This window comes from Bidens hawaiensis, unplaced genomic scaffold (assembly GCF_021521415.1).
Source record: "Bidens hawaiensis isolate Kalapana, Puna unplaced genomic scaffold, B.hawaiensis_p1.1 tig00007983_1, whole genome shotgun sequence".
Lineage (NCBI taxonomy): Eukaryota > Viridiplantae > Streptophyta > Magnoliopsida > Asterales > Asteraceae > Bidens > Bidens hawaiensis.
Window position 1 is genome coordinate 68,263 of NW_027491557.1, and position 13,956 is coordinate 82,218.

A 13,956-nucleotide genomic window follows, 5' to 3' on the forward strand; every position below is an offset into this window, starting at 1 on the left:
ACACAATATACATGGGTATACCTGTTAAAATTTAAATCCGAAACATTCACAAAATTCACCCACTTTCACCAATTTGTCAAAACACAATTCAATCTCTCAATTAAATCTTTCCAATGTGACATGGGAGGTGAATTTGACAACACCAATTTTAAAAACTTTACAACCCACCACGGTATTCAAATCTGTTTTCTTGTCCCCATACATATCAACAAAACGGTAAATCCGAGCGCATGATCCGTCGCCTTAACGAAATCATGTTTCCTCTCCTCACTTATGCTCGTCTCCCATCCACGTTTTGGGTTGAAGCTTTACACACGGCTTCATACCTCCACAACATCCTACCCACCAAACTTCACAGCAACCAAACACCTACCGCCCGTCTATACCTTCGTCAACCCTCCTACGACCATCTATGAGTATTTGGTTATTTATGTTATCCTAACCTTTCCGCTACTCGTCCTCACAAACTTGCATTTCGTTCCACTCCATGTGTCTTTCTTGGATAACCGGCTAACTTTCGCGGGTATCGGTGTCTCTATATCTCCACCTGTAAAACCATTTTCTCCCGACACGTAACCTTTGACGAAACCAAATTCCCATTCACCTCTAAACCTCCACCCACACATTCGTTTCTTGATTCCTCACCATTAATATTTACACAACCCACTACTCCATCTACTACCACTTCTGCCAACCCTGTTAGCACAACACCCTCATCTCCTACTACCCTAACTCACGGCCCAACTCCACCCCACTCAACCCTCAGCCCACAACCTCATGTTAATCCCAACATACCTGGCCCATCCAACATTACTAGCCCAATACCACCGGACCCTTCACCCACACTAGGCCCATCCCACGTGTCCAGCCCACCCAACCAAAACCAACCAACCTCACCTACTGTGGAACCTCACATCGACATTCCACCGCTCCCCTCGCCTCCAACTCCTATATCGATCCACCCCATGCAAACCCGGTCACAATCCGACATCTTAAAACCTCGACAACCCATGTCCCTCAACACCTTCACATCTCCGTCTATTTCTCCATTACCAAAATCTCATCTCACCGCTCTCTCGGACCCAAACTGGAAACATGCCATGCAAAACGAATATGAAGCTCTATTGACAAATAATACGTGGGAATTAATACCGCGTCAGACTGACGCACCTATCATTCGGTGTATGTGGCTTTTTAAGAACAAATTTCATGCCGATGGCACATTAGAATAACACAAAGCTAGACTTGTCGTTAATGGTAAAACTCAAACTGTGGGCGTAGATTGTGACGAGACCTTTAGTCTGGTGGTAAAACCAACAACAATTCGCACCGTGTTAAGTCTTGCAATTTCAAAAGGGTGGTCCATTAATCAACTTGATGTCAAAAATGCATTTTTGCACGGTCACCTTAAAGAAACAGTTTATATGTTCCAGCCTCCGGGGTTTTCTTCTCCGTCACATCCGAAACATGTCTGTAAGCTAAACCGATCCATCTATGGCCTTAAACAAGCACCACGTGCTTGGTATGAACGTTTTGCAGGATACTTGTCTCGGTGTGGATTCAAAAGTAGTACATGTGACACATCTTTATTTGTGTACAAGAAAGGTGATCAAATGACCTATTTGCTCTTATATATTGATGACATCATTCTCACGGCTTCAAGCACTTCATTGTTGAACAACATCATCAAGTCCCTTTCAACCGAATTCAACATGACTGACCTAGGCCCGTTACACCATTTTCTTGGCATAACGGTTCAGCAGCAGAAGAATAATCTATTTTTATCTCAATCCAAATATGCAACGGACATCCTATTACGAGCTGAAATGTCAAACTGCAAACCAGCTAGTACACCCGTTGAGACCGGTTCTAAGTTAAGTGTCATAGCTGGTTCCCCATGTTCAGACACATGGTACATGATCATCGGTAGATTTGGATGTTGTTGGAGAGAGGTCACTGACGAGATGGGCAAGGAAGGAGATGATGTATTCATGAGAAAATTACCAAAATAGACATCTTTGACCAGAAAATTCTTAAAATAGGTGAAGAATTTTAGCCCAACCATTATGGGCATAGCTAATAGAATTTGGCCACATAAGCTCCTTTGGAACCAAGGAAGCCCCGCAGTCCTCCCTGTTACATGTGTCTTAGATAGGATACAGAGGCGCCCAATGGTAAATAAAAAATCTAAGAGTGTTGCTTGTTTGACGGCTGGCACCATCCTAGCCCAGGCTAGGAAGGTTCCTTGCAAGGTATGTTGGGCACCTCTTGAACCTTGCTAGATGTTCGTAACTTGTTTATTCACTTTTGGGCACCTTCGTAGCCCGTACAAGGCACATGCTAGTATATGGAGGTGCTAACTCATTTCGAATGAAAGACATGCAAGGATCCCTTGGCACCTAGCGGAGCCCAAGAAGGTTACGTGGTCAAATCTCATTGGTTTTGTCTAAATTAGTTGGAGAGTATTTCCTTGTGTATTTTGAGAATTTTATAGCCAAAGATATATTTCTATTTCATATATCATTAGACATCATCAGTTGTTCCATCCATTCGCTAGTCAATCAAAAGGATTAAAATGTAAACGAATTGGTAAATAGTGTGAATTGTATGATTGTATCTATATCTTTTGAAAAAGAAAAAAACCAAACTTGTAATAGGAACATATACGATGTGAACCATTCATGTAATTAACAAAATTACACATGTATATATGTTTTTTACAACCAATAAAAAGCGTATTTTGTAAACGAGATTATGATAAGGGTGGTGGCAACAAGCGTCATGGAAGGAAGTGCGAAATTGAGTTGCGTGTAAATTATGTAAGGGGGTTTTGCAAATTATAGAGTGGGGTTTTGAGTGGTTGTGAATATAAATTATAGAGTGAATAGAGAAAATGTGTGATTTTTTTTGTAAATTTGGGGAAATGTTGTTCGCCCCTTTATTTTTTAATATTTGTTAAAATTGGTTGTGCATAATATTTGTTGAAATTGGTTGTGAGTAAAATAATGAGAAGCTGTAATGATAAATGTATACAAAAAATTATTTAATTAAACATGAATGAAAAATGCAGTGTTTTTTAGTATAATTGTAGAGATAGTAATAAGGGACTGCAAATGAATGCTCTGATAGAGATCAAACAGACTATGACACTATTTGAGTGATTCATTGGTTGAATTGGTATCAGATATCAATTAATGTTATAATTCAATTCAAAAACTCAAAATAATATTTAAATATTTAATTTGAATTTTGTACTTACTTTATTTATAAAAGGCAACTTATATAAAAAACACACAATTACAAACTTAGCCTATGAGGTTTCCTTAAAATAATAAGATTGGTACTAGGGTTTAAAAATTACAAGTATGGATACTAAGATTTTAATTTTGTGACAATGTTAGGTATTAACTTTAACTTTTGTTAAAAGTTAACGGAATTCGCATCAACTCATCACCGTAACGCTCAGGTTTACCAATGCCTAGGCTTCAATGCTCAAATTTTAACAATGCCCGATTTTTCCTGAACGAATAAATATCATTTTAAATATAATTTTTTTGTATGTTGATCTTTTTATATGTAATTTCAACAAATTTATATATTGTATTTTATTAAGGTACATTTACTGGCGTAATCAATAGCTACGAATATGTGTCAACTCACTGCTGTAACACAATGCTTGGTTTTACCGGTCGAATATTTTGTCACTCCCCAACTTAAGGCGGAAATGCCGAGACGTGAGCCGATTGTTCACAACTCAAAGATACTATCATAAATAAAATGGCAATAGCTATTAAGTTAATTATTTCAAACAAAAGTTGCACACAATATCCAAACATGACAAATATAATCCAAACAAAATTTAAATATAAATTGTCTTCATAAATTTCCTAAGGCCTTTTCTAGATATCCTTCACGTCAAACTTCAAGTCAACTATAAACCTGCATATGCATAGAAAATAAATAGAGTTTGTCAACACTAGATTGAGTGAGATTATCACCAGTTTTGCATGATAATATAAACAAGTAAGCAAAACGAAATAAATGCGGTAACAAACAATCAAACCATAAACAACCATTTAACCTTTGTCTTGCGAAATGGGCATTGACTACAATGACTGACTGAGATTGTCAGTTTACAATCGCCATGCAAACGGGCTTTGGTTACTACGACGGCGAATGATCATACTGACTTGTTAGACTTTTGATGGACCTCTCCGAGAAATGATAGAATATAAACACATAAGCACATAAGCAAGTAACAAATAACATTTGATCGAAATACACACAACCATTCGTTTGCTGGTTTTGTGTAGATATATAGTATGAAAATATGAGTTAGATATTACTACTAGTACGCATATGTCCCCAAAACGTATGAAAATCAGTAAAATAAAGAGGAATGATAAAAACTCACCTTATTGCGTAAGCGAGTAAACAAGAATATGAATAAACGATTAAATAATAAACAAGTCGTCCTCTAACGCGTCGAACAAAGTGAGTCAAATAAACCTGAAATTTTGATATAAATAAATATGAGTAAAAACGAACTCGTTGCCGCTAGAATCGTTCCAAACAGACTTCTAGAACTCCGGTTATGTTAAATTAAACGTTTAAGCGAGTCGGTACTGACCAGAATCCGAACAGCGAGTTGGAAGTTGAGTTTTGGTCAGTAGCCTTAAAATGTCGTTACAAAAATAAAAGTCTTCTGGATCGAATGTCACACCCCAACCTAAGGTGAAAATGCCGAGGCGTGAGCATGATTGTTCACAGCTCGAAGATGTTATCGTAAATAAAATATGACAATATCTATTTAATTATTTTATTTCAAACAGTACACACAGTTTTACAAATAGGACAAAACAATTCAAATAAGTGAATATAAACATAAGTAACGATTGTCTTCATTAAAACCTAAGGTCTTGTTTAAGTGTCCTTTTCACGTCAAACTTCAATTCAAAGCAACTTGCATATGCGTAGAAAATAACAGAGTTTGTCAACAACACATGTTGAGTGAGATGATCACCAATTTTAACACTAACAATAATATGTATATAATATATGATAAATGTTAAATGCGCAAACAAACATATGCGAGTAGTAATCAATCAAAACCATATACAAACCATAGGCATGCTAGTGTGCCATTAAACTGTTGCCAAGCGAATCGGGCATTGATTACAATGTCTGAGATTGCCGGTTTCCCATCGCGAAGCGAATCGGGCTCAGGTTACTACGACGTTCGTATGATCATATGTGACATTTGAGCCAAAACAAGGTACACCTCGGTACGTATTTATCGATTAAGCAAATAAACGCCTTTTGCATAACAAACGAACGATTAACCGAACGGGTCGGGTTATAACCCAGATATCTCGGGGGACCATTTATAGGTGATGTACAATCTATACAAGCTAAAATATTAGAAATATGGTCTTAGTTTGATAGCAAACAAGTTAAATGAAAACATGCTCGTTTAACTACCCGCTATAGATTTAAACGCAAAAGATAGTTATACAAACCAAGCATTGTATCATCCGTTAAGCCGAAAAAGACTTACCAAACCCTTACTTGAAATGTTTTAAGCGATCCGTGAAAATATTTTTGATTTTTACAAACATATAGTATGTTTTTATAATTTTACACAAAACTAGCCAAAAAACACTTGTTTTCGCGCTGTTTAACGCACCCGATAAGTTTTTCGTGCCAAAAACTGAACCCGAACTAAATTTGGACCGGGATTTTCGTATTTGGGCTTGAGAAATCAGAAACTTGGGCCAAAATGGGCCCATGGACCTCCGATCGCAAACAACAGCCCCCCCTTTTTGTTCTTTCACATATAAACTAGATCCAAGATATTTTCAACCTCATTTTCTTGAAAACTCTGGACATAAGTTCTGCTCCAGCCAAAAACCTTCAACCCCTAAGGTAAAGAGATTAAATAAGTAGCTTTTGAACTTGTTTAAACTTGTTTAATACCATAAAAACATGTCTTGGTTACTAAAAATCATTCCTAACTGTGTAAAAATCCTAAAAATGGTCCATAAACATGTTTTGATCATAAACACAGTAAGGAACCTGTTTTGATAGTTTTTTTGGCCATAAACACGGATTAAAGGGTTGAAACGACGTTTTTACGGTTCAAAAGTTTGTTTTTGTGCACTAGCCGAAACCCTAAGTTAAGGGCTGTTATGTTCATGAAATATTGCTTGGTTTGTGATATAGGACTTGTACCTAGCTTTCTTAGAAGCACAAGAACCTGAAAACTTGATTAAAAAGTCGGAAACGAGCCAAACTCGCTAAGGTAATGCCGAAACACTCGCTTACGGGCTATTTAGGTTAAGGTTATGTGCATATTTTTAGGACTTGAAATTTTTCAGGAACATCATGGACCATGTCAATGAGTCCCTGTTCAAATTTGGTAATTTTTTGACCATCCGAGAATATTTGGCGAACTTATTACCGAATTGGGATGTTTATTTGGGAAAAATAGCTAAAATACTTCAAAAATTATGAAAGTTTTCTGGGAACTCATATTTGATGTATTTTGATCACATATGAATTTTGGGATCATTTAGAGAAGTTTAAAGGTGTTTTGTTTATTTGCGTTCGTGTGAATTTTTACAGCCGAATTTGGGCCGAAAAGAATATTGCATGAGCTTTTTACATTCTGGAATTGATACAGGTTGTTTTAGGACATGATTTGAGTATTCAGAAATTTTTGGTGAATTTTTGGAAATTGTTTGGGGTAAACGGACGATTTTCAGGCGAAATATAGCTAATAAAATGAATTTTTATAAATTAATAAATCAGTAAATAAATTCCAGAAATATTTTTATAAAAATCTACATATTTTAATTGATAAGTGGTTAAATTTTCATAATTTAATGATTAACAGTTAATTAACTATGCTAATTTGAATATTAAACAAATTCAGTTTTTATAAAAACCGGCAAGTTCGCGAATAACGAATCTGCGGGAATATCAAAACACCAAGAATGATCAAAAATCATATTTTTGTGCTAATTAAGTGAAAACGAAATTTTCTATGAAAAACCTAGACAATCCGGATGGATTGTGCGCGGTTCTTCTTAAATCAAACTGAATAAACGGAAATGGGCCCCGTGGCTAATATGGGACCCCAGTATGTGATCCTTCTTTATAACTTAATCATTTTATTAACCAATACATTTACCCAATCTTATTTTCCCATAACTGTTTTCTGAAAGCGTAAACGAACAACTTGGCCCAGCTGGGAAAACGGGAATCTGAGCCAAGTTCAACATCACAACCTACGCCTATTGCCACTTTCTGGGCATTCCAACTATACCCAGATTATTTATACAGCCCAGTTTAGTATTAAGATTATAATAATATTAAAATATTAATATTAATATTATTATAATATTGATGATAGGAACTACTGATAGCAGACCGAACAAACCACGAGCTGATACAGTACTGAATATCTACTAAACCGTGAGTTTCATGACCCCACTTTTAAACTGTTTTACGAACTTTTGGGGTGAAAAGCATGTTTGATTACATATATATACCTGAAACATGTACTGATGTGAATTATCTAAGTGCTAACATACGAAAATCCCCACGATTACAGTGATTAACTTCGAGCCGGTGGCTTGTGAATAGTACTATTGGTTTGACAAACCCAAACGGAATCGGCCTGGTTGCAGTGTCACATAGCGCCGTTTGCACATGACCATATTTATACAAACAGGCTATGTAGTGTTAGACATAGCTACCGGGGCATGTTGTGGGCGGAAAAGGGCCACAGTGGTTGATGAAGCGTGGGAAATGGAGGCATGCAGCACGAATAGTCCAGGCTTCACTGTAGCTTAGTCTAATTACATCACATACATCATTTACATACATACATACTTATTTCATGATTACAAGTGTTGACTTGTGAATACTCGTTACTGATTTCTTGAAACTCGTGAAACTCACCAACTCTAGTAGTTGACCCGTTTTAAACTGCTTTTCAGGTGTACCTAAATTGGATTGATTTGGTGATCCGTTATTTGCCCAATGTGTGTGGTTGATGCTATGTGAATAGAAGCAAAGGCGTTAGTAGTAAGAATGTATAGTTAACGAACTAGTTTTGTTATATCACCTAGACTGTAAAACAATGATAGAACAATGAGTTGTAATATATTGTAAATTAGTTTGTAATGTTTCTTTATAAATAATGTATTGATATAAGAGGTGTCTGTTACATTCCCGTTTTCGCTTCCGCATTGTGCTAGTCGGGGTGTGACATCATACTATAATGAGAATATATTGGACCTCTCCGAATGCAATAAAGTAAGCAATTAAACAAGTAGAAATTAGCTAATAACATTTAATTGATATACACACAATGATTATGTTTGCGAGTTTCTGTATATTATATGATAGAAAATATTAAAAAGTACGCATATGTCCCCAAAACTTTTTAAAAACAGTAAAAGAAAGGGGAATGATCAAACTCACCTTAGACTAAAGGCAAATGAATACAATTACGAATAAAGGAATTAATGATTAAGTGAATCGTCTACTAACGCGTCAAACGAGATAAACAATTAGAACTTGAAACTTTGAGATATGATAATATAAGTAAAAACGAACTCATTGCCGCTAGAATCAATCCAAACGAATGTTTAGAACTGCGGTTATGTTAAATTTAAGATTTAAACGAGTCGGTACTGACCAGAATCCGAACAGCGAGTCGGAAGTCAAGTTTTGGTCAGTAGCCTTAAAATTTCGTTATGAGAATAAAAGTCTTCTGGACTGAACGTTGAATCCGACCAGAAGTATGAGAAAACTTAAAGTCAAACTTGTTGACAGTTTTGCCCTTTAACGGGTGTTAATGAAATTGACCAGTCAACACCCTTCAACCCCCGAAATTTGTTGAAGGTTACTGACTAGAGAGTAACTATGAACGATTTCATAGAAGACAACTTACCCGGATAATGCTTGTATCGATGAGAAACGGAAGTCAAAGGTTAATACAATAGCAAAGTCAACCTCCAAAGCTTGTTTAATCGAGTATTATGGAAAAACCGAAGAGAATGATGAAGGTCAGAAGCATGTGATGGTTGAGAATGATAGATTAGGGTTTAGGGAAGTTTGTGGTAGAATAATTATGAGGTGTTTGTATAGAATAAGCAAAAACGAACCATACTTTGTGAAATTATTCGTTTAGGAAACCGAATATGTTTTTAATGACGGAATCAATGAAATAATATGTAGATTTCGTGCTTGATCAGTAAGTAATGAATATGGACATGTATTTAAGTTATAATCACTTTCTTGGACCTTAATTTACTCAATTTATGCCTAAAGTAAGCGATTTGCCTGCTAAAAATGAACTAGGAAACAAATAACGAAATACAAACTGATCAGGTGTGTGGTGGCGGCGCGCGATAGGCCTAGGCACCCCCCCATCGCGCGGTGCTCCGACCTAGGAGAGGAAACTTTGATTTTTTTTACAACTTAAACCCTTGTATTTTCAAAAATGGTCATTTCTTGATTATTTTAAAGTTTAAACAAAACATGAACAACTTTAAGAACTTAAAGGGTATACAATGAAAATGTAAATCTTAATTACTTAAAATTGTTTAATTTGATTACTAATAAAGATCTGAAAATGTTCCCGGATTGGGTTATGTGCAAATGAATACGAGTTAGAAAAATCCGAGATGTTACACCGAACGTCGGTTCTGACCAGAAGCATGAGAAAACGAGTAGTCAAACTTGTTGACTATTATGCCGTTGAACGGGTGTTAATCGATTTGACCAGTCAACACCCTTCAATCTCAGAAATTGATTAAAGGTTATTGACTAGGGAATATATATGAATGATTTACAGAAGAAAATTTACCCGGATAATGCTTGAATCGATGAGAAACAGAAGTCAAAGGTTGAGAATGCTTGAAAGTCAAACACCAAAGCTTATTTATTCGAGAATTATGGCAAAACTGAAGAAGAATATGATGAACAGTTGGCAAGTGACGGCTGGGAATGAATATTTAGGGTTTAGGGGAAGTTTGTGGCAGGTATAATATGTGTTGTTTATATAATATATGCAAAAACGAACCAAATATAGCTAATTTACTCGTTTAAGAAACCGAATCAAGTTTTAATAATCAAATCAACTGAAAGTGTAGCCATAATTCAATCTTGAGGAAGGGGTGATGTATGTGGACAAGTATTTAGTCTATGTGAGATTTCTTGGGGCTTAAAACATGAGATACGATCTAAAAATAAACGATTTTGTGCCAAAAACGAACTAGTAAAGAATAATAAACAAAACAAACTGTGCAGACTTACCATGGCTGCGCCTGGCGGCCTAGGGTCCTTGTGGCCGTGCGGCGCTCCGGGTGGGGGGGGGGGGACTTTGGCTTTTTGACAACTTTAGTCTATGTACTTCCTAAAATAGCTATTTCTTGATTATTTTAAAGTTTAAACAAAGAATGAACAACTTTAAGAACATAAAGGGTACAAAATAAAAATACAAATCTTAAATACTTATAATTGTTAATAATAAGGATCCGAATAATGTTCCCGAATCAGGTTAAATACAAACGAATACGATTATGGAAAATCCGAGATGTTACATATTTCTTGTTTTAAATACAGCATTATTGTCATTACACATTCTCACTAAATTATTTAGCATATTTGTGTTTAGAAATATATTAGAATTTCACGTTGTAATTAGTATGACAACTAGTGATTTACCGTGCATTACGCAGCAAATTTGGTAGGTAAAACTCAGGCGTTGCAATTGTGAGTTAACGTGAATTCTGTCTGTATTGACTACGCTATTCGTTACAACACCAGAACTAAACCTAAAAAATAAGTTCATCTTACTGAAATACTTTAAAAAAAATATTAACATGCTTTAAAAAAAATAGTGGCGCTCATATAACGTATTATTTTTAAAATTATCATACTTAAAACAATATTTGTTCGACCGGTAAAATCGAGCATTGTATTACAGCAACGAGTTGACTCATATTCGGTGGGTATTTGTTACATTAGTAAAAGACTAAAAGTACCTTAATAAATTCAAAATATAAATTTGTTGAATTAACATATAAAAAGATTAACATACAAAAAAATTACAATAAAATATTTAAAGCGATGTTTATTCGGTTGTTAAAAATTAGGCATTGGTAAAATCCGATCATTGAATGCGAGTTGACGCAATCTTCGTTAACTTTTAACGGGAGCTAAAGTTAGTACCTAACATTGTTACAAAGTTAAAACATTAGTACCTAAACTTGCAACTTTAAACTTTAGTATTCAATCTTGTTAAATTAGGGAAACGTTATGGAGTAACTTTGTAATTGTCTCTATAAAAAACCAAAAGGGAACTCAAGCAAGGTGTAGAGCCCAAAAAGAAATTACATTACAAAGAAACATAAATTAAAGATCGCATTTGAAAGAAATTTACATGAAATTAAACCGACACCAATTCTTATAATCTAGGCTCGGTCTTGTGCTCCTATGACACAGCCAAAGAAATTTAACCGAGCTGAAATTTAGAATCTTTGCCATGCCCACCTTTACATCCTCAACCTTCACTGTGTATAGTGTGTTTTTTTTAAACTAATCTTTAGCCCTGAAACAAGATAAAAACATCTCAAAATGCAGGTTAGATTTTTAACGTGTACTTCACTCCATTCCCCTACAAAGGCCGAACAATTTAATCATACCCGAAACCGATTCCTACCTGGTTCTGGTTTCTACAAAATACAATGTTTGTGCACCTCTACTTTTCACATACCCAATTCCTAGACATTAGAGTATTAGACCAGTGATAATGAGAAGCCCTTTTTTAATTTTATATTGTTTCTTCATGGGCTCACCTAATGGACTTCCAAAAAAGGACTTTTTTGAGTTAATGGACCAAAAGAAAAAAAAAAAAAAATACTTAAACCAATATTTTACTAAAAGGGGAAGGCGTCAATGAAGTTCGATCATTGCAAGTGAAAGATAATGGAGCAAATGAGAAAAAAAAAAAAGAATGCATCGTCTTCCACACCTAATTATGACGATGATTACGTTGGGTTAGAAGACGATTCTTTAAAGTATTTAGAGGAAGAGGGTGGAGAAAGAGTTACCAATAATTAAGTATATGTTTATTTGCATGATGAGACGGAAAAAGATGGATGTTGCATTTGATGATTTAAGTTAGTGAAAGCTAAATTCGGTTAAATTTCTTATTCTCTAGCATCTTTATCCAAATATATGAATTTGCACTTGAAATACGTTGTCTGAGTTTTTTTTTTTTTTGAGTTGACAATGATTTAAAAATGCGAAAAAAGACATGTGGGTTAAACCAGAAGAGAGAGAGAGAGAGAGAGAGAGTCGCCCGCTACCAGGTTTTACGATGACATTTTGGCAACCACAAAGCAAACCAAGGCATTACAAACTCGTCGCCTATTATCGAGTTTCTAAAACCAATCGCAACACTTGATTCTCCGATCAACGCTACATGGCTCGTTCGGCCTACAACAAATTTCTCCTTTGGTATTAATCCTAGGTTTAATTTTATTATGGTGAAAGGAAAAAAAAAATCCTTTTAACACGTTTACACATCAAAATTAATTACTCCAAAAGTCCAAATTAACTTATTTCTTAAAATTTTCCTAAAAACAAAACCACATTACGTCAAAGCCCATAATCACAGCCCAGCCCAACCCAAGCCCATTTTAAAACCCTAAATCCCCAAATCACACTTTTGCTTATAAAACGTTCGTCACACCTTAGTCAAAATATTTGGCTTCCTTTAGCTTCAAATATTATTCAATTCAGCTGCTTCTTCACAATATTATTAAGGTTTATCTTTAATTTTGTTCTCATTGCTTATTTTATTTTGTCTTTTTATAGGAATTTTATCTCTATTGATGATTCAAAATTAATAACTTTCGTTCTTCTGATATTAACCGTGTTTAAAGTTTTTTGGAGACCTGAACTGAAGAGATTCGTATTCAATTGCATAATGATTTGTCTTTTAAGTTATGTTATTTAATAGCTTCTGATGATGATTCAAAATAATACTTTCGTTCTTCTGAGGATTATTCAATGCGGAAACAATTATTGGAGACCTGAACTGAAGAGGCTTATTATTATTATTATTTTGCTAATTATAACTTTTCATTATTTTGTTTATTGTCTATATTTAACGTTATACTGTTTTATTTTCTTATTTCGCTAATTATTATCATTATTACAATTTTTCTCATTTTTTTTTTGTTATATTTAGTTTTAGCAATATTATTATTAAGAATAACTATTTTTATTATTTTTGTTATTAATTTTTAACAGGTTATGTTGTTTGGGGTCATCATTCTTATTTTTAAAACTTGGTATTTGTTTAATTTTTAAGTTTGTAATTTTTGTTTTTTACGACGTTTTTCATTTTAATAAAAATTGAGGCGAAATTTGTTACCATTTCGTAAAACTCAAATAAAAGAATCGTTGAATAATAAACCCTTCATGTTTTTAACGGTTGAGATTTTACTTTGCAAAAGGCTTATGATCCTGTTGAAGGCCTGTTGTGGGTTGTCATATCCTATCGCCTTGTGGAGCAGTTTATGCGATTACCTCTTGAGACTAGCCATGACAATAACATTTTATAATTATATATTTTGTGTCGTTACATTATTATAATCTAATGTTTAATGTGTTTTATTTATATTTACTTTTTGGGGTTGTGTTAGTCTCAACAAGATTTTTTATCCTTATTATTTATTTTTTTTGTTTAATTAAAGGTTTATTGGATTTTAATAATTCATATTTAATGGTATTGGCTGATACTGTATTCATTTTATCGCTACTAGCGGTCCTAAATTTAAAAAAGCTATGGTTCCATGTTAAAAAGAACTTAAAGTTATACTTTTTTCCGAATTTCAAGCTAATGTTTTAGGATTTTGATCGGAACAGAAT

At 34.6% G+C, this 13,956-nt stretch overlaps 2 non-coding genes across 2 annotated transcripts; both read left to right on the forward strand.

Moving 5' to 3' along the window:
• The first annotated feature begins 12,904 nt into the window (after positions 1-12,904).
• LOC143636499 (small nucleolar RNA Z159/U59) lies at positions 12,905-12,992 on the forward strand. Its single transcript, XR_013154250.1, has one exon. It is a non-coding gene; the product is annotated as a small nucleolar RNA Z159/U59 (small nucleolar RNA).
• Positions 12,993-13,041: 49 nt separating this feature from the next.
• LOC143636498 (small nucleolar RNA Z159/U59) lies at positions 13,042-13,130 on the forward strand. Its single transcript, XR_013154249.1, has one exon. It is a non-coding gene; the product is annotated as a small nucleolar RNA Z159/U59 (small nucleolar RNA).
• The last annotated feature ends 826 nt before the right edge of the window (positions 13,131-13,956 follow it).